Below are 25489 nucleotides of genomic sequence, written 5' to 3' on the forward strand. Positions count from 1 at the left end.
TTTGTCCCTTTACTTCATAAGGTAAACTCCAGCTTGCCTAGAGTTGTGCAACTAGAAAAACCTGGGTCTCCTGCACGGTATTAAGGGTCAAGCTGCCGCTGAGTCTGTGAAGGTCTTTGTGTTTGGATTTGCAGGAAATCCCTTTGGATTTGTGAAAACTTCCTCTTTCCACTGGACCAGGCAGCTGGTGGGGGTCATTTTTCTTTCTTTGACATTCCAAGCCCGAAATAGTTCCACTTAGCTCAGCAAAACCCAGCAAAGCATATCAAAAACGAGAAAACTATACTTTGGGGTTTACACTGCAATTGATTGCAGAATAGCTAAAACCCTAGAATGAAAGAGTCAGTACTCCATGTCGCTGAGGGCTTTTCTTGCCCAGTGGCTTTTCCTGTGCCAGCATGGAATGTGGGACATGAGGGACCTGAGACCAGCCATTTCAAGAACATTTTCAATGGGGTATGAGGTGTGGATGTGACCATAACATCAAAGAGTTTCCCACTGTCCGTGAGCGGGCCCTCAGAAGAACCCCACTGAGCAAGCGGGCACAACTCCTGGGCTTTGAAACCCATGTGCACCTGACTTGTGAGCCTTTTTAGTCATAGAACAGCAAGATTTTCTTTCCAGGCAGCAAGCGGCAGCATCTGGGTGTGGCCAAGCAGCCACAGCTTCATCGGCATTCCCCAGTTTGTTCCTTTAGATAGTGTAATCCGGTATTTTGGGGATGAGCAGGCTTCCGGAAAGGAAACCCCTGGGATTATGATTGCTGGAGGAAAGCCCCCATCCCTCCCAGCCCCGCGGCTTGCTTCATCTTGAGACTTTTAGCTGGCGAAGAGCTTAGAAAATTGAGGAAGCTCTAAGCCAGCTCCTGAAGTCTCATATGCGAGTCTATCACTGATAGATAAGACAGATTTGTGTTGCTCCGCCCACTTATACTTCAATCCCTTCCAGAATAAAATGAAATTGAGATTCTAGCTTAAAAGTACACATCAAGGGGTGGGAGTGGTTTCCAGTGGTTACGAATAGTGAAATGTCTGTTTCTATAACTAGTGCTGTTTCGCAGGCACATTTGGGCCACGGTGATATGTTTGCATCCCTTGCTATGGAAGTGGGTCAATCATGTCAGACACGAAGTGAGGTGGTACAGGGTCGCTGTAATGGCTAATTTTTTCTGTCCACTTGACTGGACTTAGAATCACCATGGAGACACACCTTGGGGGATGTCTGTGAGTGTGTTTCAAGAAAGGTTGAACCAAAACGGAAATAAACATCCCAAATAAGGGATGGGGGCCCAGACTGCATAAAATGAGACCGTTAGGGGAGCGTCAGATTTTTTTCTCCCTCCAGTTCCGGACTGTGGACGCAGGCCATCAGCCATTTCACATTCCAACTACCATGCTGTGGTAGTTTAATAAGATTGGCCTTCATGGGCTCCTGTATTTGAATACTTGGCCCGCATTGGTGGAACTGTTAGCAAGGATTAGGAGGTGTGCCACTGGGGCGGGGTGGAGGAATAGGGGTGGGCTGATGGGCTTTGAGGTTTCAAAAGCCCACAGCATTCCCAGTAAGCTCAGTCTTTCTCTGCTTCCTCTTTGTGGTGAGGGTATAAACTCCCAGCTACCGGCCCAGTGCCTGCCTGCCTGCTGCCATGCTCCCCACCATGGTCATGACCTCTTAACTTTCTACAACCTTGAGTTCCAAACTAAACGCTTCCTTGGTAGGTTGCCTTGGTCAGGGAGTCTTGTCACGACAGTTGAAAACTATCTGAGACACATGTGTCCGTACCATGACAGACTGTCTTTTCAAACTGGGCACCAAAACAAACTCTTCCTACCTATGTTGCTTGTTTCAGAAGTTTTGTAAGACCAGTACCTAAGGTATAGGTTTCTGTGGGGTTCACATCCTTGATAAGCCATTTTAATCAAACTCAGAAGTTGTAGGATGTCCCTATTTTCCAAGATCTTCCTAGTATCTTCAGTCCCAGACGATCCCACTTGGTATCTGACATCTACTTTTGAAATCTAAGGGAGAGATGACTCAGCCTGAGTGTTCCAAGCTACACTTAAGAGTTCCAGCCTATTTGGCCCCACAGGAAGTGAATGTCATTAGGTTCAGAATTACAGGCTGTTTTCATCCCGGTGCACAAAATCTATTACTAAGCCTGGAAGAGGTCCAGCACAATTTCACTCAACTCTATATTTACTTACTTCAATAAGCCTTTGCATTTTCTTTGGAAAAGCAGGGGAAATATTCATACCTCATTACTGGGTCTATCTGATAGACAGTGAGCATTTTAAAAGCCACCAATTCCCCTGAACTCTTTAAATGGATGATCAGAATGAGTCTGGCGGGGCTCAGCCTGATGGATTTTTAGAGGTATTGCCAGAGTAATTACTTTAGCTTACTCTGTGCCATTGCCTTCTTTCCTGTTTTATACCTGAACACCATTTTTATAATATACGTATGCTTTTGTATGTTTCCACGATGTTCTTTCTTACAATCTAATTTGCTTTAATGGTGTACTGTGCTTCCAATCTCCAGTGACTATGGTCTGGTTGCATTAATATAGTGCACAGCAGAGGAAATCCTGGCTGCTCTACTTGGTGTATGAGTCAGGGTTCTCTAGAGAAACAGAACCAGTGAGATGACTATAAAGATATGCATATATATAAATATATATATATATACATAATTCATAGGCACACAAGCTTGTGTGTGTGTGCACATGTGTGCATTGATTAAGCAAGCTTCAGAATCGTAACCACAGCAGCATCACACCTGAGAGACTGAGAACCTTGTAGTCACCGACCTTGAGGATAGAGCCTCAGTAGTTGGAGTAGTTCCACAGTAGTATCCGTAGTTACCCATTCCATTCCATAAGGCCAGGTGCCTCAGTAGTCCCAGTCTGGCATGGAGAGGCTGGGAGGTTGCTGGGGTCCCTAGTCCCTAGGTGATGAAACACTAGCTGGAAACACTGGTCCTGCTCTTAACAAGGAGGTGGCGGCGGGAGCAGCAATAGCAGCAACAGTAGGGGTGGCAGGAGCAGGGGCAGCAGTAGCAGCAGGGGCAGCAGCAGCAGCTGGGCAAATTAACCCAGCCCTGGATGGAAGGCCAAACCAGCAAAGGGCAAATAGTGTTCCTTCCGCCGCATTCTTCTCTGTGGTGTGACCAGAAAGTATACCCAAAACTGGGATAAGTCTCCCACATCAACCAAGGCAATAAACACAATTCTTCATGATGCGAGGCTATCTACTCAGATGATCTAATTTGTGGCCAGGTGGCATTACACTCTACCGTAGTATCTGAAATACAGGCCACTCATGTTGCGTCTAGGCAGCTGCAGAACGTATAGTGTGAAAAGAATGGTGGTCATGGGTTATTGTCTAGAATTTAGGGTTTCACTGAGCTTCTCAATAGAGCGGGAAGATTATTGATGTTCATTTTCTAAATAAGTTTCAATTCCAGAATGTCTTAAATTAAAACAGTCCTGGAATCCGATATAAGAAAAAAATAAAACTAGCATTTGAGGAGATTGCTTACTCCATATTCACATAATAATTGATGATCTATATGTTAACTATCTAAAGTACGAGACTGTCTTTTCTGTGTCTGCCAGCATGGGATAGAATAAGATGGTAAATGTGGTCAGTAACCTATATTATGCCCAAATCCATGGGTCCCTACAAAAGCCAACAAAGGAAACCAAGACCCATATGTAAAAGCAAAGAGCCTTTATTTTAACCAACTTTGCCAACTCGGTCTCTCCACAAGTTTAACGCATTGGAATAGCTGAAGAGCCCTGAGCTCAAATAGAATTGGGTTTTTGTAGTAGTAAAGGTGGGGGTGAGGGGGTCTCTGAGGTTCAGGACCCCTGATTGGCTGATATTTGTCTAGGGGTGTCCTGGTGAGGTGCTGGCAGGTGTTTCTATTTACAGTGCTTGGAATGCCAGAAATTTCCTTTGAATGGTCTGCTCTTGGGTGGGGGTCAGGTGACCTAGGCCTGCCAGGCATTGTCTCAGGGTAAACTATTGAGACTCCAGACTCCATATAAATTTTTCGATGGCCAGAGTCCCAGGTGATAATGGTTGGAGGAAGTACAAAACATCCTTTCTGCCCAGACTTAGGTTATCATGACTGTCCCTCACGCCTATCCTTGCCGTTAGCCCAGGGAAGAAATAAGAATTTACCGAAGAACCAAGGGGCCTTGTCAGGTGTTGTGTCTTCGTTCCCTTTCTGCCTCTGTGATAAACACCATGATCTGAGCCAACCGGAAGATTTGGTTTCTAGGTTACAGTCCACCATCCAGGAAAACCAAGATCAAACCTCAAGGCAGGAACTGAAACAGAGTTCGTGAGAGGGGGAGCACAGCTCTCCAGCTTGCATTACATGGCTGGCTCTGCTTGTTTTCTTTCATCCCAAGGGTGGCCCCACCCATGGGCTGGATGCTCCCACATCAGTCCTTAACCAGGCGCTGCCTGATCTGATGGAGGTAATTCCCCTGCTGAGGCTCCCTTTCCCCAGGTAACTCTAGATTATGTCAAGTTGACCTAAACCAACCAGCACAGGCTGGCATTTCAAATACACACAGAATTTTGAAGAAAAGCATTAAGGATTTTGCCAAAGTATTGTTATAATTGTTAAGGTGGAGTCATAAGGGGCAAAATATGAGATTCACAAATAACAATACCTTCAAATAAATACCAGCTGGTGACAAGAGTTTCAGACTTCTTGGCAGAAATCCTGTGCAGCTCCTCACCCCTCCTGTCGGAACCATTTGCAGCTGGACGGTGGAATCGCTTTATGCAGGGTCAGGAAAATAACAGCAGCTGATCCTTCTGAAATGCTTGATAAACCTTTCCTCACAAAAATGCTGACTTTTTTTTTAATAGTCCTTTATATCGCAAGGGTAAAGATCATTTACCTAAATTAATAGATTTTTTTAAAGTAATTTTTAAAGTATGTCTGGGAGACAATGAGATTCCATTCAGTATCACCTGCCTTCAACACTTGTGACACTTCCCAAAGGTAATGGAAGGCAGATTCTCATCGAAACCCTCACCGGATAGGTCCCTTGCCAGACTTTCAAAGTGGATTAGTTACTTCCTTCCTTGCCGTGATGTAATAATACTGACACAAAGAAACATTAGGAAAGAAAAGTTCACTTGGCTCGACAGTTGAAGAGCTTGTACTCCAACATGGTATTGGAAAGTACAGCAACATTATCCTGGGAGGTGTAGGTGGCAGAAGTGGGAGGCTTCCCATTGTGTCCACCGGCAGGAAGCAGCGAGCTGGCAGGGAGTGGGCAGCGCCGGAAGACCTCAGGACCCAAGTGTCCCACTCCATCTGGCAAGGTTCTGTCTCGGAAGGGATCCTCAGCCTTCCTCAGCAGTGCTGCCAGCTGAGAATCAAGAGTTTAAATGTATGAGCCCCCAGGGGCCATTTCACATGACCGAAACCTCCCCCTGTTTGGGGACTCTCAGCCCTAAGTACGTATCGCTCTCCTCCATTTTGAAGAGATCATTTTAAAACACAAATGTGATGCCTCCTCTTTGGTCAATAGCAGTCACTGTCAGGGTACACGAGAACCCAGAGCTCTATATGTGAGATGTTCTATCCCTTCCTTCTTCCTAGGTCGACCTTCTGTTGGGATACCACCCGCTCCCTTTATCCTTGATTACTGCAGTGTCTCCGCCAGGTCCCGAGCATTCATGTCTCTATGCCTACACATGTGTGGCTTACCCAGAAGTTTGTCCCCACCCGCGCGCCTTATAGATGAGCTATTTAAATTGCCTTCTCACCAAAGCTTGTTTTGATTGCATCTCCCCACCCCCAGTTATTAGCTGTAGTTTCTGCTATCTAGTCCCCAAGGTACTATCAAAATGACTGTTGCGTGGTAACAAACACTGTGTCTTCCAAAGGTTTAGTACTAATGAGTCACTGTTCTGTTGGAAATTTCTTGAAGGCATTATTACACAGAATTATTACGATTTTTCCATCTTTACAGGGAGCCCAGAGGTGAGCATTTAACAATTGCCCCAAAACTGTTGATGTGATCAAAATTCACAGCCGTCAGCCTCCTTTAAATCTATACATACAGGCGACAGTATTTCATGTCATAAAAACATTAGATGAGTGTGATATGGTTTCACGTGTTTGCAGTCCCAGCAGAGGAAGGTGGCATCCAGCCTGGGCTATGTAACAAGTTCAGGGCAGCATGGGTTACAATAATAAATAGAACATGTGAAGGGAAACAAGATATGGTCATTTGGAGGGCGACCAATAAGTTTTAATTTCATTTCCCACACACTTTATAGCTCTGCCCACCTCACTGTGCCCTTCTTCTCCCCCATAAAAACTGTAAAAAATAATATATATGTCACCAGTTTGTACTGCAGATAAACAATACTTAAGAAATTCAGCAAATTTGCCATAATAGTCAATAAGTGCTATTTTCTTTCTCTTTTCCAAAGTTCTGCATAAACAGTGCACTTTGTGGTTCTTTGATTAATCCTTAGTCAACCAGAAATAGAAAGCAAACGGAAGCTGTTATTAGCTCAAGCGTTCTGAGCATGGTGGTTAACTGTTGGTGCTATGTGTGTTCCGATAAACCCAGAGGTGAAGGTCTGTGCTGTGCTGACATAGAGCTGGGCCTGCCAGGTCTCAGGGCCGACAGTGCTTTATGACCCATGGGAGCATCCTTATCCGTCAGACAGCCGACTTCCTGTGTTTGCCTTACCCTGGCCCAGGTCCCAGAGCTCACAAGATAGGACCAGAGGTAAGCCTGTAATGTTTCAACTATGTCAGGGCAAAAGTGACTTTGTACACAGCTGGCCGGGTGACGGCATGGGACATTTCCTCACTCAAAATGCTTCCAAGTTCACTTCTACCCACGGGGACAGGAGCGTCAGTCGGAAGGAAGCCACATTCATCTTGGCCGTGTGAGAACACCGGGTATCTCAGGAGCTGAACTTCTCCACACAGAGGCGCTTAGATTATTTTGCTTACGGGTTAGGGTAGCGCAGGTCTCGGTCTGTTTCGTTTTAAAACAGAAACAGTTTACTTTTCTGAAGCATATAAATTTCCAAGGATTTGCTGACCGTGTCAACTGTTTAATGCAGTTGGAAACCGGGGTAAGAACATCACACACGTGGGACCCGCTCAGAATAGACACGTTCAGCTGGAAAACAGCTCGGTGGGCCTGGAGTCGGGAACTGAGGGCTGATTTACAAAGGGAGATTTTGGAGCAGTCTAGATGGACTCGAAACTGTGCGCGAACTTGCTGAGCCAGGGTTTGGCTGTGGGAAATGAATGCAGTGGGAGCAAGAAGATAACAAAGACATGCGATTTGAGCGCTAACCGTTTTGACCATGGGACTTGGGTCTGGTGTCCATGCTGGAGCGAGTGAGATGGCTCGCATGTTTCTTATGCATCTGTGAAAAAGTAAATCCCCCGGGAGCTGAAGCTGCTGGAAAGTCCTGAGGAATGTCAGAGACAGCTTCCAATGCCACAAACTTCAGTGTTCACTGATGTCTGCTTCTCTTAATGTGGCAAGGCTGGGATTTCATTTCCAATACCTCTCCATCAGTGAGATCTTTCACCCAAGCTCATCAGACTTCACTAGAAGTCACAGAAGAGCTATCAAAATGATTGGTTCCTTAGCATAAAACTGAAGTACCTTCTTGAACATATCTGTGTATGTTCATGTATGTTCACAGCTGTATATCATTCATTTACTTTTGTATGTGTATATATGCAGGTGTGTTTGTCTGTTCGTGTATGTGGGGTATACATCTGTATATGTGCGGTGTGTGTTTGTGTGTGTGTGCATGTGCAAGCCAGACTGTCAGTTTCAATGCTTCCCTGGGAAACTGTCCACTATGTTTTTAGAAATAAGTTTTTTAACTGGGTGGGGCCTTAGGATCCTGAGCAGGCTAGGCTAGCTCCGGCTAGCTCTGACAAGCTCCAGGGTCTTGCCTCTGTCAGCCTTTTCAGTGCTGGCATTGCTCAGATGCTCTCCCATAACATGCTTTTAATCATGCTTTCTGAGGATAAAACACATTTGAATGCCTTGACATCTCCTGCTGAAGTTTCCTTCAGTGAGAAGCTGCCCAGTCACTGTATTTTCTGAGACGTTGGACAGACACTGGCCTTAGATGAAAACATCCCAGACAAAGAGCTCTAAAAACAGATCATTCAAATGGAAGATGATGGTGGCTGTTTTTTTAAAACTTTTAGTTATGATTATGCTTTAATAACATTGTTTTTAGTTTTATATCATAATACTATTGAAAAAGAGAAACCTTTCCATTTTATTTATCTATTTATCTATTTATTTATTTATTATTTTGTTTTTTTTCATGACAGGGTTTCTCTGGGTTGCTTTGGAGCCTGTCCTGGAACTCGCTCTGTAGACCAGGCTGGCCTCGAACTCATAGAGATTTTTCTGGCTCTGCCTCCCGAGAGCTAGAATCAAAGGTGTGCGCCACTACCGCCCAGCAGGATAAGCTTTTCTTCGAGGACTTTTCTCTTTCTTTTCAAATGTATGGAGCAAAGAGGAGAAGCCTCATGTTCAGCCTCACAAAGCAGCTCCACTTTGTGCAGCAGAGTGGGGCGAACAGATGCTCACCAGTTTGTAGACTTCAGGTATTAAAGATGGGTCCCGGATAATTGGATCCCAGATCCAAGCTACCGTGGCATTCCCTAGCTGGATTCCCCCTCACCAACCAATGATAAGGGGAAGAAATCAACTTCGGGGAGGTTTATCCTTCAGGAGATGTCCTAAGAATTATTTTCTAGGGGATTTTTAAGCATTTGTTCTGGTTGCCAGCATTTAATATGGTAGATTTGATGGGACTCAGTTATCTTTGGCGGAACAAGAAAATTGATCTGTCTTAAATGATCTTTTCTTAGTATGGATCTTCCTCAAAATATTTAAAATAAAATCACCTTGTGATTGGACAATCCTGTCCCTAGGCACACATCCAAAGGAAATTAAAGCTGTGTGTGGACCAGGCAGCTGTACTCAAGCTTCTTAAAGCAGTGTACACAATGTGGAAGAGGGAAACAAGCTATTTGTGAACCGCTGGAGCAAGAAAATGTGATATATACTATAAGCAAATACTATTCTTCTGAAAAAAAAAAGTTATATTACCTCAGTTGGGAAAATTGTATGGAACTAAAAGTCATTCTGCCTAGTGAGATAAGCCAAGTATGACAAGACCACCCATGATTTTACTGGTCTGTGGGATCTGAAATAGGAGAGAGAAGAATGGTCATTTTAGAGGCTGGGGGTACTTGTGTGGACAACAGATGGAGCAGGTTAATCAAGGGCCACCAGGATACGGTTAGACAGGAGCAAGAAATTCTGGTCTTCCGTTTCACAGTAGGGTGATTTTAATTAACAATAATATACTTTGCATTTCAAAATCCAGGAGAAAAAAAATGAATGCTTTCACTACAATGAAACAGTAGTTATTAGAGGAGATATGTGTAGCTTGATTTGAGCATTAAACAATGTGTGCATGTACTGAACCTTGCTTGGTACCCCACAAGGGTTACTTTCATGTTTCCAAGGGTCATTACCTAAAAATTTAATTTTAAAAAGGCACTTTCACAAAAATAGCACATTTTTGCCATCTCTCCATGTGTTTGTTTCCTCTTCAGACAGCCCCAGGAGCAGAGGGAGTCAGGGTTTGCTCTGAGATGCAGTGGGTTTCACCTGCATGGCTGCTGTTTGGCCATCTTCCCCTCAGAGAGCTGAGCAATTCAAGATATAACCAACTCAAATGCAGTGCTGTGCAGGGGTCTGTGGTTTCAGTTACCAAAAGCACAGCCATGGTGCAATGCTACCAAGTGGAAAATTCTAGACATAAGTATTTTGTAGTTTTAAATAGTACCTTTATTATAGTACGCATGATAAAAATCTAACACCATTATCTACGTCCTATCCAGACCCCTTGCTAGTTTTCCTAATTTCTATATGTTACCCTTCCACTAGTCACTCGGTAGACATCTGAGTTTACTAAGAACCATAATGCTTGTGTGAAGATATATTTATTTTGATTAATAATGACTCCCAAAGTATCAGGATATTAATGTTAAAAGAAATCAGTGTATAAAACACGGAAGAACAGATGCAGTCTGGCGCTAGTGGACATGTTTTGGGCCACTGTGCAGATCAAATCTGAGTGACTATGACAAAATGCCCAAGAAAAACCATTTGATGAAAGGTTTAGTTTTGCTCATAGTCTTATGGATTTCCATCTGTGGTGGAACAAGTTGCTTCCGGTGGGGCATAACATTACAATAAGTAATTGGTGTGATCCCGTATGACAAGCAGAATGGGCAAGCTGAATAGTTCCTGCAAGTTCACTTAACGGCAATTTCATTTTTCAAAGGTCGTGACTGTGGTCAACTGGGGTTGCATGGCAACTATTGTCCACTTTTAGCGACAGAATTGTCTTTTTCAAAACATGGGTTCACTGTGTCATTTTCTTATGTATCTATCATTGCACAGTATAATAAACCCTCTCTCATGCCCTCACTGGTTCTATTCTGGTAACAATCACCCCCTCTTGTTGTGGAATATTAGTTAAAGATGGGCTACATTTGTTTATGTTGTGGAGTGTTTGTTTGACGATGTAAAGATGTGTTAAATTTGTTTAGCTCTATAAAGCTGTGTTACTTTGCCTGCCCCAAACCCATGATTGGTCGAATAAACAGCTGAACAGCAAACAGTTAGGCAGGATAGAGAAATAGACTGGGTGGGCAGGCAGAGAGAATAAAGAGAGAAGAGAAGACAGGGGATCGGGAAGAGGAGAAGGAACGAGGATGCCAGGGGTGAGTTCCCTAGCCACACAACCAGCCATGGAGTAAGAAGGCAAAAAAGGAAAATTAAATAGAGAAAGGTAAAAGCCCAGCGGCGTAAGGTACAAAAGCTGACTAGAAACAAGTCAAGCTATGGCCAGGCTTTCATAGGTAAGAATAAGTGTTCGTGTATTTGTCTGGGAGCTGGGTAGTACGCCACCAAGAGAGTGAAAAAAACCCAATAGTACCCTCTCTTTCCTTCACTAGGTCTCTTCCTTACCTCAAATTGTTCCCTGTATTTTCTCCTTTTTAAATTTAGAACTCTTTTAGATTAAATTTTATTTTGTTGTGATTTCACATATGAGAGAAAATGTGATCATTATTTTTTGTGTATGTTTTTTTGTACGATCTCCAGTTCTATCCATTTACCTGTAAACAGTGTAAACACGGCTGCATGTGAAAATTGTGCAGTAGTACACTGTTGGTGTTGATGTTGATCTGGTTATAAATGTGGCTCCATGGGGAAAAAATGTCAAAGTTTTAGAAGGCGAAGCATGGAAGATAAATGGAGTCATGACTGAGAGGAAGAGGGGAAGAAATACCAGTCTGTTTCTGGCCACTTCTGGTCACCCAAGTGCAAGTGCAGGTATAGTTTATGGCATTAAGATTGCAAATCTATCGGCCTGCCTATATCTATCTATCTATCTATCTATCTATCTATCTATCTATCTATCTATCTATCTATCCATCTATTTTCTATCTATCTATCTATTATCTATCTATGTGCATATATACATATATATGCATATATATAATCCCTATCTATCTGTCTGTCTATCTATCTATCTATCTATCTAGATTTAATATAGGTGGAGGATTTGAGTATATTTAAGACTACAAAAAAAAGAAAGAAAGGAAAGTCCTCTTATCTCAAACCAGAAGTTTTCTCTACAGTTTCAGACAGAGAAGTTGCTAGATACAGAGTGATCTTACCAGGCTGTGCCGTACTTAGTGATGCGCTCAAACGCATCTGATCTGGGGCACAAAGCGGGGTTAAGGAAGGTTAGTATTTTGGGAAGGGGTGCAGTCAGTCTTTTCCTAATTTTAGGTATGACCCAAGGACTTTACAAGGCGGCTGAGAATGGGGATCCCGGACAAAGGTCCTCTCGCTCTTGCCCTTTCAGCAGCAGCTTGCAGTGCTTTACAGACAGACTCTTTCTTACCACCCAGCCCAGGGCTCAGGCGTTAGAAGAGATTTGAAGAAAGGATCCTGCACAAGGATGAAGGAGAGAAATGATCAAAACAAAATCAAAGAGCGGCCCCCAAGCTCAGGAATCAGGATAAATATTTTGGTGTGATATTTAAGAAAAGTAAATGTAGTATTAAAATTTGTATATTGGGGACAAGTAAGGTGGCTTACGGAGGAAAAACGCTTGCTATGTACGTCTACTGGATTCAATCCCCAGAACCCATATTCCATCATGCTACTGGCAGGTGTAAGGGGAGAGTCAAATCCGCAAAGTTGTTTCCTGATCTCTCCACATACATGTGTACGTATGTGGTACGTGTGCCCACATACACATAACATGGATGCATACATGATAATAATAATGGGAATAATAACAATAATAAACAATAAACACTAACAATATCAACAGCAGTGACTATTTTAAATGAATGAACAATCTAGAACTGCGGTCTTCACAGCAGTAGAAACCCTAAGACAGAAGTTGGTACCAGGGCCTGTGGTATTGCTGTGATGGGCCAACCATGTTTCTGCTTGAAGGAATGTGGACTTTGGGGTTTTGGGTTAGGAAAGAAGCTAAATGCTTTAAGTGGGCCTTAATGGACCATACTAAGGAAGCTGGAAGGCAGTGTTGCTAAGGGTGATTTGAACTGTAGGGACAGAGGAAAATAGTTGCATGTGGCCTAGAGATCATTCTTGTGATGTTTTGACTAAAGGATGTAGCTGTTCTTTGCCCTTGGAAAAGTCTGACTGAGGCTAAATTGTAGAGTTTTAGCTTAATTATGTTGGCAGAGAGAAATCTCTAAATGGCCTAGTATTGACTCTGCTGTGTGGTTATTAGTGTTCACTCTTATGTAGATCTGTAATGAAAAGGAACATGCTAAGTAAAGAAAAATACAAAATGTACATATTAAGGAGAAAGGAGGTACCGGGGAGTGGAATAGAACTAAATCCTGTGTTCAAGGAGGTATACAGATTAGAGAAACATCTAGAGTTAAATGGAATATAGGGTGTGGTGACTTGGTAAGATCTCACCCAACTAAGCTTCCAACTTGTGAAAAGGAATTAAAGAAAAGTTTAGGGTCTGTTGTGGTGGTGCACGCCTTTAATCAAAGGGCTCTGGATGCAGAGGCTGGCAGATCTCTGAGTTTGTAGCCAGCCTGATCTACAGAGTGAATTCCAGGACAGCCAAGCTTAGCCAGTAAAGGAAACCATTGAAAACAAAAAGCTGGTGAAAATGTGTTTGAACAAAGGAGTCATGTTCCAGTTCCAGCAAACGGAAGAACTTGTCAGCTTTGGCCTCATGATTATGGCTTTAGAGTCAAGGATAGAAGAAAAGAGCCATGGAATCTTCCTCACTGACTAAAGAAAGCCACTGAGGCCAGGCAGGTGTCAGGGGTGTTCCTGCATGGAGGCCTAGGGAGGCTTTTGTATGAAGCTGTGAAGGTGAAGCCTGGATCGCCTTGGAGACCCCAAGATGTTAGAGATGCCAGAGTCGTGGGTACCTGCTGATGAGAGCTGCTTGCAGGGAGTGGAAACGGCCCAAGAGAGAAAGGTGTGTTTTACTTGAAAGCAGTTGGAGATTCAGAGTGTTTTGACATCAGACGTGGAGATGCAGAGTTTGGAGTTTGACCAACTGGTTTTTGGTCTTGCTTTGGTCCATTTTCTCACTATGCTCTCTTTCCTCCCTCTTGGAATGGTAATGTATATTCCATGGCATTGCTTGTTGTAAGTATGTGATCTGATTTTCATTTTTATTTTTCAGGGGATTACAGCTAAGAGATTGCAAGAATCTCAGAACAGACTTTGAACTTTTGAAGAAACTTGAGACTCTGATAGTCTATGGACTTTTGAAATTAGATTAAATGCATTTTGCATTATGATATGGCTACAAGCCTGTAGGGGCCAGGGAGTAGGATATGGTGGCTTGAAAAACAAAAAGGCCTCCAAAGGGAGTGGCCTGCTAGGAGGTGTGGCCTTGTTGGAGTAGGTGTGGTGTTGTTGCAGGACGCTTGCCACTGGTGGGCTTTGAGGCCTCAGAAATGCAAGCCAGGCCTAGCAACTCATTCCTGCTGACTGAGATGCTGGATTCTCACCACCTCTTCAACTCTGTGCTGTCATATTTCCTGCCGTGAGGATAATGGATTAAACTTCTGAACTGTAAGGCAATCTCAATTAAATGTTTTCTTTTATAAGAGTTGCCATGGTCATGGTGCCACTTCACAGCAATAGAAACTCTAATGAAGACAGCTACAGGGAGAGAGAGAGAGAGAGAGAGAGAGAGAGAGAGAGAGAGAGAGAGAGAGAGAGAGAGAGAGAAACAGACAAAGACTCAAAGACTGAAACAGCCTTCTGGAACCTTCATGCAAAGGATCTCTTAGGGAATAACACAGCAGCAAGCAGGTCAGGTGTCTTCATTTCTCTGCCATCTTCCCTTGCTTCTTTGGGCTTAGGTTGGAGAAAGCACATACACATCACGGCATTGGTGCTTCCCTCCTGTCACAGATAAGTGGAAGCAATGAGCTCAGACATCAATTGGAACCGGATTCGAATGGAGAGGCGGCGCACACGCAAATCAATCAACTCATCTGTTAGCTAAACGCCCCGAAGCCAAAGGCGGAAAACAGCTGGGTTCCTAAGGACTCTTAACATGTAAGCTAATTTTTCCAAGCCATTTTGTGAAGCATGTAGGACCAGAGATTAATGTGATGAGTTTTTCTCTAGTTATGATTGTGTTCTAAGGATAAGAACAAAGACAGTTAAAGGCGCCACACACTGCCTATAGCAAGGCAATTTCTCACTGTCAGTCGGCAGGAACCGGGTCACTATTAAACTCAGAGGCAAATCTAGGGAATTAATTTAAGGTCATCAGCCTTCCCATGTGTTGTTTGGCATTTTAAACCAGTAAAACTGAAGTGATGAAGGAGGTTATAAAATAGCTTTTAATTTTTACTTGTAGTGTAAAATCTCCCATTCCCCCTCCTTCTCTCCTCTACCCCCTCTGTAATAATTATTAGTCACAGGCATTTGGGGTCTTTACTACCCCTTTCCTTTTAATTCTTTGAGTAAGGGATTTTGGTTTTCTTACCAAACAGTTTGCATTCTCCACAAACTGCCTAAATATATGTTACTAAGAAGTTCCAGCTGTTTGGAGGACAACATGCTTCAGATAAACTTCTTGGAGCTTTTGCCTATGAATTACCCCCCACCCCCCGGAATGGAACTTTAGGTTTATCCAATGGCATTTATGCAGTTTAGGACACTGTGTGAGGCCTCGGAGGTCAGCCACTCAGCAAGATAATCCCATCAAAAATATTCACTGGGTGTTGATATTGTTGCTGATGTAAGGTGCTAGAGTTGGTGCTGGAATATGGCTTTTCTCCAAAGGAGGAATTTTAGTTCAAGCATTTTTAATAATCATCAGCCCGTCTATATAATTATCTAGGAGATATTCAGAGGAGCTGAAGTATGCCAGATCCTGGCAGCACCCCCATCTCCTCCAGGGATCAAGACATATAGCAAAATGGTTTCTGTAAATAGATTTTTTTCATGTTTTATGGAGTATCAACACAAGGATAAAAAACATGCTGTCCAGGATCAGAACCTTGTCCCTCCGCGAAGTAGAGCAAAACTGAGCAAACAGCTGAGTAGATAAGAACACCAAAACTTCCTTGGAAGTGAAGTTGATGTCTTTTAGTGAGTTCCAGCTTCCTCATGGATGCAAGGAACAGAATTGTTTCACTAAAGTAGAACCAGTCAAAGGAAAAGGTAAAACAAGGCAGCCATTTGAAGCTGACAGCATAGGGGGCCAAGTCACAAACAAGCCCATGGGATAGTCCCAGGTGTCTGGGCAGCCTGTGATCCAAGGGACATCTTTTGACACTCACTGCCCAATCTGAGCATTGAGCAGATTCATTCCCGTCATAATGACAGCCACTGTGTAATGCTGTCCCTTCAGCTGACACTTCCTGTAGGTTTAGCAAGTTTCCCAGTGGCCACCAAGTATTATGAAGCAAAGCCAAGATTACCATCTTTGTTTAAGTTGATGTCTGGGCTCATATGCACAACACACAGTGTTACCAGCGTGTAAGGGCTTACCCAACTTAACCCCAAGTGTGGTTCTGTGGGCATACTGTTTAGATCTATGTATAGTAAAGTACAGGAATATCACATATCTATTTTGTGTTCTTCCACAACACATTTCATTTCTGTGTAGTTATTACTTTATATGTCGTCACTACCCACTTCGACACCATTTCCTGTACAGATATTCCGATCAATGCATGTGTACTAAAAAGTGAAAGAATGAATATTTCCCGAAACACTCTTTAGTGCTAGATACTTATACATCATCATTAATATGACTTCTTTCTTTTTACTTAGTGCTTGGCTATGAGACAAGATAAAAAAAAATGATGCAACTTTTTGCAATTTCTGATTTGATATCCATATAATGCCAAAGTGTCTGAGATTAGGCAGAGAACTGTATGGGAATTCTCAAATGTATTCTCCAGCACTTCTTAGTGTTTGACAAATAGGACACTCAGCTATGATTTCCTGAACGACCTCATCATAATTATCCAAAAACTAATGAGCATGTCTTTAGTAAAAACAACACATGGAAACCTTGGGGTTGTTAGTGGCATTCAGGCAAACATGGTGGTGGTCGGGGATTCCATATACTGGGCCTTATGCTGGGCACGTTTGTTTGTTTTCTTTTTATATATATACACAACACAGCATCAAGCTCTCCCCACCATTTCTCCCGCACTGCCTTCAATGCTCCACATTTGGGAGCAAGACCAAACTCCCAAAGGAGTTAAATAAGTTAAGTCATTGGTTTCCCAAAGTTTCAGTTAAGCAACAAACCCTGGATTTCAGTGTAAGTTCAAAATTCCAGTTTCTAGGACCTTTCTTCAGTATCTCTTGCCTGGAAATATCCATTTAACATGGTGCACCATAGTCTTCTGCTTGGATAATAATATGTAAGTTCACATTATTTGCCCAAGTCTTGCTGCCAAAACACTGCTGGCAAATTCTACATTGTCTTCCTTGCATAAATCACATATCCAAGGCATTAGACATCTACATATCCAGTTTCCTTTCTGTTAAGTGGATCTAGGATATAAAGGTCCATGAAAAATAATTATCAATATGGAATCTCTCTTGATCTGCCCAGTTGCTTCATAAATGCCCACTGTAAATAACCCTTTATTAAGGCTTATCAAAATCTTTGACTTTTTTCATGCAAATAATTCCTACTTCATATGTAAATATGTGTGTGTGTGTGTGTGTGTGTGTGCACGTGCACACTGAGATTTGAACATAGGGCCTCATGCCTGCTACACAAACACTTCAACAGTAACCTATTTATAGTATATATTTATAATATACTACTATTTTTGTTACAAATGAATTTTTACTAGTTTACAAATTTAATATTTGAATATGTAGTAACAGAACAAAAGATGGCTGTCAACACTCAATTGTGAGAAAGTCTTGATCAGCAGCCATTCTCCTGGGGGATGCAGGAGTGGATCAGAGAATTGCCCAAGGATTAGGATCACTATGGACTTGAAGCACCAGGGAAAGCCTTTGGAAACAGCATTGTGCCTGAGTGGAGTTTACTGAAGGGAAAAAAAATCCAATCAGCAATGGAAAACCTATGGTTTGTAGAAGTCAGTTTGTATTCTTTTTTTAATTCCTTCTGTAAGCTATCATAATGAACAGGAGCATTTGATATTCTTTAGTTAAGTCACTTTTGCTTATCCCTTAACAATATTTTCCTATATGTTACAGTCTTTGTGGTATCCAGACCCTGGAGTGTTAAGGGAGATGGCCTGCGGGAGACCACCAGCAGCCAGAGAAGCGTGGAGATGCTCCGGAGTGGATCTTCAGCAGTTCCTCCGTCCGTTTATCTATTGCCCACAGATTATAGACAGTGATGCTCTCACAACTTCCCGAGGTTCCCAGTTCAGGACACAGGGTTCCTCCCATCTCCTAGTCAAACTGATCATTGCAATCTCAAGCAAACATCTGACTTCTGATGCCTCAGGAATGGTGGCTGTGATCTTTTATTCTGGGCATATATGGGAGACAACAGGCCTGAATTCCCAGGAGTCTTGCTTCACGACAGTGACTTACTCCCTTGGAAGTTGGTTTTGTGCCACTGGTCTTAGTAATTTGTAATAGGAAAAAATATATTGCATCATAAAACTAAATTCATAATTATTTTAACTATGGAATATACCTTAAATATCAGAGATGCAACATTTCTATAAGAGATCTTTCTTCTAACTCTATCATCTGTTACCTGGCCCCTCACAGGGAATCTATTCACAATTTCCTATTACAAGGAACAACTCAAAATGTATGCATGAATGATCTGAACTGCACTCAATAAGGAGAATAACCACGAATAATGAGGATAGATACTTGATACTGTATTTGAGCTGAAATGTTACTTCAAAAGATCTGATTTTCTGACATCCTAACATCTATCAACTCTGGGTATTAAAACATAAATAGTGTTAGTATAAAAAGAAGAATATGGTCCAACATTTGAATAACAAGAGATGTTTGCAGGTGTATTTTTATCATAATTAATTGGTCTTCAATATCAGTAGTTACTAGGAAAATATGATTAAAATATAATACTTCAGTCTAGTTTTCAAAATCAGGTTTAATTTTTGTATCTTCATTCAATTATAAATGTAATAAGAAATATTTAAAATTTTTATGATTATTAATTTATTCTATGTATATGGATATTTTGCCTACAAGTATGTCTGAGTAGCACGTGTGTGCTTGGTACCTGAGGAGGTCAGAAGAGGACATCAGATTTTCTGGGACTGGAGTTACAGACAGTTGTGAGCCACTTTGAGGATGTCGGAAATTATACCCAGGTTGTTTGGGAAATCAGCCAGTGCTATTAATTGCTGAGCCATCTCTTTAGCCCATCAGAAGGGCCAGATATTTTGAAAGATCACAAAAATTAGACAATGCTAAATGGATAATAAAGGAACAAAAATGACCCAAAATGATATAGTAAGGAAAATTTCCATAGATGAAGCCTTCCCTTCCCAAGAATAATATTCCAGGCACATATGATATACTAGCAAGGCCTTTTACTGAAATACAATTCCACAAACAAAGCCCTACAACCTCTAGCTATCCCAGAAATCAATATGAGTTACAAATGGGAAGAATCTTGGACATGGTCCCATTAAAAACCCATGTTGGAAGTCTTTGGGAATAATGATATATCCTTTCATATGAATTTTATAAGCACTTTAAAATAGAACCGAATTGGCTAATTGTTGTGGAAGTTCAGAACCAAAACTACTTCTGTGCATAATTAGAAAGCATGATGAGGGAGCCAGGCTCTAAAACATGTTGAGAGCTGCAGTAGTTTTTAATGTTTGATGCATGTTGTCGAAGAGTCAAGGAATCTCTGGGAGGCATAGAAGACAAACAGCAAGCAGCTCTTTTAAAAGGTCATCTCTGAACATTTTAGCACCAATTTCCAAGGAAAGAATAGACCCGTAAGCACTTTCAGCTAATATTGCGATGCTTTGCATATATTATGAATTTTGTTGAAACATCTATGTATTATCATTAGGTAAGAGAAAGAATGCAAGGACTACCGTCTAATTTTAACCTGATGGCTCTCATGTGACTCTCAAGATTCCTATGCATGCATTAAGTGGAAAGCTTTGGTTTTTAATAAGCAATCTGGCGACACAAGTTATTTTGCCTGTGTCCTTGGCAGGTGTCCGTGAGGCGGGGGTGGGGGGGGGATTGAGTCTGCAGAGTTCTTGGGCAGCCCTGTCCTAGTTTGGATCATGAATGTCTCCCCAAAGGCCCATGTGTTAGAGGCTTTTTTCCCCCAGCCAGGTGTCTCGGGAAGGTGGTAGAACACAGAAGAAACCTTCAAATGATATTGACGTATTTGGCAATTCTTGTATACGAGGCAAATGTATCCTAGGGGGTAGGAAGAGCATGGATGAATTCCAGAGACTCCCCAAATTCATTTATTGATTATCTTTTCCTGCCACTCCACACTAATCCTTTAAAATCTAGAATTTCCCAAAGCAAAATTTAAAACATGCATTTCATATCTTTTCATTTTTCATACTATTCCTAGTTCCCAGGTAGTAAACAGGCAGCAGAAAGAGCTGAAGATGCTTAAGGTATCCACATTCTAGATTGAAAATGCCCCCGTATATCAATGATTTGATTAAGATAATGAATCTCATGTTATATTTACTCCATTCTGAAAATCGTATATTGGGAGTGTTGCTGATTGCCACCTGTCAAATAGTATCTTGTGTCTGACCTGCAATGCTCTGACTTGATGGTGACCATTCTTGTCATATCATCATCATCAACACACGTATGTAACGTCACAGTATGCGTGTACTATATGTGACTTTATTAGTCCTTGTCTTGACTGACTAGCCATGTTCATTGATAGATAACAATTCTGTCCAATTTTGCATCTTCCAATATTCAAAAGGTAATCTGTATGACTCTTTAACACTGTGATCTTAAAACTTAGAATCAGGAATCCCTTGTGAGTAATAAACTTTTAAGATTTTAGGCCAAAGCAGGAGTTGGTTGGGATAAAACAAACACAAGTAAAATAAATAACTTAAAGAACCAAATGATGTGATCAGGGACCGTGCTGGGTATAGCTGCCAATCAAGCAGGATCTACTTGCTCCCTCTTTTTGGAGAGACTTCCCTGGGAGGGAAGAACGGGCTCTGAGAGGGATTGTGTGAAAGTCTGTGCAAATATGAAGCGGACCACCTTCCCTCGGCTCAGCGGGCAAGGCCTCGGGGAAGCCTTTATCATGGAGGAGCTACTGATTTGATCCCGAAGCACCTGTAATGGACTGGTTTGAGAGAGGGTGAAAGGAAATGGTAGTTCTGGAAGAGAAAACATTCTGTTAGAAGTCTGAGCTTGAAAATCAGTGGAACAACAGGAGCATTCCATAGAAAGCCTTGGCGCTGCCACAAGAGAGGTTTGCCTACTGCATTGGCAGTGGTGCTAGTGAGTCTGAAAAGAGCAATTATGAATGAGGTGATATGGGTAAAATTGGAGTGGGAGGCAAGAACAGACACAATAAACGTGAACAGCATTCTTCAGAACTTAGTTGCAAAGTGGAAAAGAGTTGTAAGACAAGATAGTTCTTTTATAAAGTAAAATCCTTCACAGTATCAATTTAACTAAAGTACTATTGAATATTATATGGTATAATATTAATAGGTAAAATGTATGATATTATACTTACAACGGCTTGAAAGAATATTTCAAAGGAAATGCCCTTTTCTTCAACTCTTAAATATTTGAATAACATAAATATTTGAATTCGTGCCAGTGCTCAATATTAAAAATTCTTATTTAGCGTATTCCTTTTCAACTTCCTCCATTTCTCCTAACTGACAAAGTCAAATGTCTCTCCAAAGAGCAGATTGGGCTACAGAGCTTCATGGTTTTCAACATTTTTGTTATCAAAAGCCTTTGAGATTGCTGATATACACAACCACTGAAGAAAAAGTATTCAAACTGCCCAAAACTAATGAGGGCAAAGGTTTGGGCAGGAGTTTCACTTTCCCTAATGTTTCCTTCTATTTTTTGGCCTCCAAACCCTCCCATGTGGCTTCCTTGCTTTGTTTTATTTTAAATCCATAGCCTCTTTTTCTTGAATTGTTGATAGGAATGTGTGTGTGTATGTGCATTTCTAAATACATAAACACAACATGTTCAGTCTGTATGTTATTTGTGTATACATGTTTTCAGAACTGTTAGCTCACTGTTAGGTAAGCAGTTGGTGTGATCTTCCCTGGGGATGATGGTTCCTTCCACCTGCAGCCTTCCTTGGTTGCCTGTTGTTCATTGTGGAGGGTTGAGCCATGTTTCTTTTTCTACTGAAAGGGAATTGAGTGAGTGGCCTTAATATCCAACCAAGTTAATCCAAGAATTTTGCGAGTGATACAGGAGTTTAGAAATGATGGGACCGCTGCAGAGAGTTATTGTGTTGAAATATGGAGCATGACTGTGACAGAGAGAGACAGACAGACAGACAGACAGACAGACAGAGCGAGCAAGCGAGCGAGAGAGAGAGAGAGAGAGAGAGAGCATCCTGCCCTCACATTGGAGACGCCTGCATCTGTCTTTCCCCGTTACAGATGTTCCACTTAGTGGTAATACAGTCCAGTTGTCAACAGAAGAATAAGCTGTGAAAAACTGAAGTGGAGTCTATCTACTGTTCAGCAATAGTGCACGGAAACAGGAAAGGTGAGACTCTGGGATGCGTGAACCTGATGGGGCTCTCTGCATGGAGAACGGTGTACACCAGTGTACAAAGCTGCTCCTGAGGGTTAATTCCAACCAGTTTCTTGTCTTCTTAATGAAACCACATCAACAGTCAATTTGACAAGCTAACTAAGAACTTAGAGAGCTCATATCCCAATGACTGTAAACACTGGGCACCGCTGACTCTATGTGCTGGATGAGAAGGACTGAGAACTCTATTGGAATACTTTTGTTCTGTTGCAAATGTGGCTTGAAACAGTAAGTTGGAAGTTTCCATGCTTGAAATTCATCTATTTTTTTCATGAAGGGAAGGGGAAATGAGAAAAAGGGACAGAGATCTTATTAAAACTACTGGACAAAAGTGATGTAATAAAATAATAGCAGAACTTAGTCTTGGCAACTGCGATAAACAAATTTGGGGAAAATCGTACATCTGTACTTAGAAGAAAATGGCAGTCTTGGGATTGGGCAGATGGCTTCACAGTTAAGAGCTCTTGCTGCTCTTCCAGAGAACCTGAGTTTGGTCTCCAGCACCCAGAGGGGTGGCCCACAAACACCTATAATTCTGGCTCCAGAAGACCTGAATTTTCTGAGGGCACTTGCACTTGTGTGGAGATACCCACAAGAAGACACATAGGCATGGCTATGCATGGACTGAAATACCTTAAAAATTAAAAAAAAAGGTAATCTGAAATTACTATGACTGGCCTCTTTATAAACTCTAAACAAAGGATTTTTTTTTTTAAATATCGGGCTGCAGTTTCTCATCCCTTCTCTCCTCCCTGCCCCTTCACCTCCCAATCCACTCTGTGCCTGTTTAGAAAAGGGAAGGTCTCCCATGAATAACAACAAAACATGGCATATCAGGTTGCAGTTAAGACTAAGCACCTCCCCATGTATTACGGTTGGTCAGGGCAACCCACTCGTATGAGGAGCAAGGTCCCAAAAGCCAGTAAAAGAGTCAAAGACCAGAGACAGCCCCCATTCCCATGATTAGGGGTTCCAGAAGAGGACTCAGTTACACACCTGTAACAAATATGCAGAGGACCTAGTTCAGTCCCATGCAGGCTCCCAAGTTGTCGGTTCAGTTCCTGTGTGCCCCTATGAGCCCAGGTTATTAGATTCTATGAGTTGTCTTGTGGTGTCCTTGCCCCTCTGGCTCCTACAATCCTTTATCCCTCTCTTCTGCAGGATTCCCTGAACCCGACCTAATGTTTGGCTGAGGGGCTCCATCCATTTCCATTAGCTGCTGGATGGAGCCTCTGTGCTGACAGTTGGGGAAGGCACCAATCTATGAGTGTAGCAGAATGTTGTTGGGCATCATTGCATTGACATTTTGTTTGATTCTACCCTAGGTCTCTGGGCCATCCAGACTGTGGGTCCTGGTGCTCCAGGCAGTATCAGGGATGCGCTTATTCTCCTGGCGTGGGTTTTAGGCTAGAGACCCAGAGAGACTAGGTGACAAGAAAGGTTCAAGGGAGGACATCTGGATCTCTCGGGGAAGGTGACATAGAAGAGATTTTGTGAGTGGGCTGAGGGCGGTGGAAAGGGAGCATGTGATCAGGCTGTGAGGAGGATGGAGTGGGAGACTACTGAGAGACTCCTGGGAAAAGGAGGAATTGCGGGGTCAGGTAAAAAATAATTCAGGAAGGCAAAAGTCTAAAATTCAGTATAATGTCAAAGAAACAGGACACTACTTCGTCTTCTTCCAGAGATATAAGCCATGTCTCAGACACTGATTCAATTTAATATTCAGCGGACAAGCCAGAGATGAAGGGAAACTGGGAGCGCTCTTTGTTCTGTGTTCCGTTAGTTCACTGTGAGCTGAGATAATACACAGATCAGTTCTAATTCATTATTTCCTAAAGGGATGAATGCAGACAAGAGTTTTACTTGTATAAATTTTAGAATAAGAAGAGAATAGCCCCAGAAGCAGATAAGATTAAGGAAGTGACAAAAAACCAAGCATTTCACAGAATCTGTTAGTGATGTTTTAATATGTATGAAACACCCAGTAAGAGAAACCACCCAGGTCTTTGTTTGCTATTATGATAAAATATCAGCTTACATTGCACAGTGAATGCCAGTGTGCTGAATGCTTTTGTTGCCATAACTCACCATTCTCACAGCCATCTTACAAACTAGTCTAAAGCTGCTGACATCATTAGTTCTCAGATGAAGAGATATGAACTCAAAAATAAAGACTCATAAAGCCACCTGAATCTTAACTGAGTTATTTGCATATAATGTTGTGATTCTATGGCGAGAAATTTCACATTGCCTTGGACTTAACTAATTTACCTGATTATATTAACTATATCAGGGTACATATTGACACAGGGTAGAAATAGAATATGATGATACTAATTATGCTCAGATGAAATGTATTCTTTACTTTTGAATACTAAAATTATAGCATAAAAATAACACCTACAGGTCACACACTTTTCACATGTGCCCTCTTCTGAGCCGACAACCTCTCACCCTGACTTCTGAGCATCTTTGAGTATAAATGTAACAGAAGTGAGCTGTCTTTGAAAGACTACACAGAAGGTTATGATGAGAAATCAAGTTGCAACTCAGGATTCCTTTTATTATCTGCATGCTACAGCAATTTTAAAGAAAGCCAACTTACAGATCACCTCCCCTGCCGAGGTGAACAGATCCCATTGCCCAACTTCTCCTCTCCAACTGATGTTCTCCATTGTCATCAAGTTTGCATCACATGTGACACTTGGATTTCCTTATCAGAGCCACTCTATATAGTATATCGTAGAGTATAAAGTAGTAAGTGGGATTTTCCTTAAATTATCTCTGGGAATGAGAAACTAAACTCTTGGGAAGTACACATTTGTGTGATCTTGTGAGTGTCCCCTCCCACTTTTATACAGTGTTCATCTAGTAACTTCATGACACGTATCTGATGCAGTTTATAAGTTTGATGGAAAATAGGGTATGTAGTAAAGGGCAGAACCCTGTCTTGTGTGCAGGATATATGTCTGTCGTTAAAACTACAACATAAGGGGATAGTGAGGTTCAGACAATTAAGTCTAGATGATAGAATAAAAATAGAAACTTGAAGCTTAAAAAAAAGACCTATGGAATAGTAAGACATAACCA

At 41.9% G+C, this 25489-nt stretch overlaps 1 long non-coding RNA gene across 1 annotated transcript; it reads left to right on the top strand.

The window, feature by feature from the left end:
* Positions 1-11525: 11525 nt before the first annotated feature.
* LOC125394965 (uncharacterized) lies at positions 11526-23003 on the top strand. The gene is made up of 3 exons (XR_007230388.3): positions 11526-14452; positions 14555-14701; positions 17849-23003. It is a non-coding gene; the product is annotated as an uncharacterized LOC125394965 (long non-coding RNA).
* The last annotated feature ends 2486 nt before the right edge of the window (positions 23004-25489 follow it).

This window comes from Myodes glareolus, chromosome 21, assembly GCF_982192425.1.
Source record: "Myodes glareolus chromosome 21, mMyoGla1.1, whole genome shotgun sequence".
Lineage (NCBI taxonomy): Eukaryota > Metazoa > Chordata > Mammalia > Rodentia > Cricetidae > Myodes > Myodes glareolus.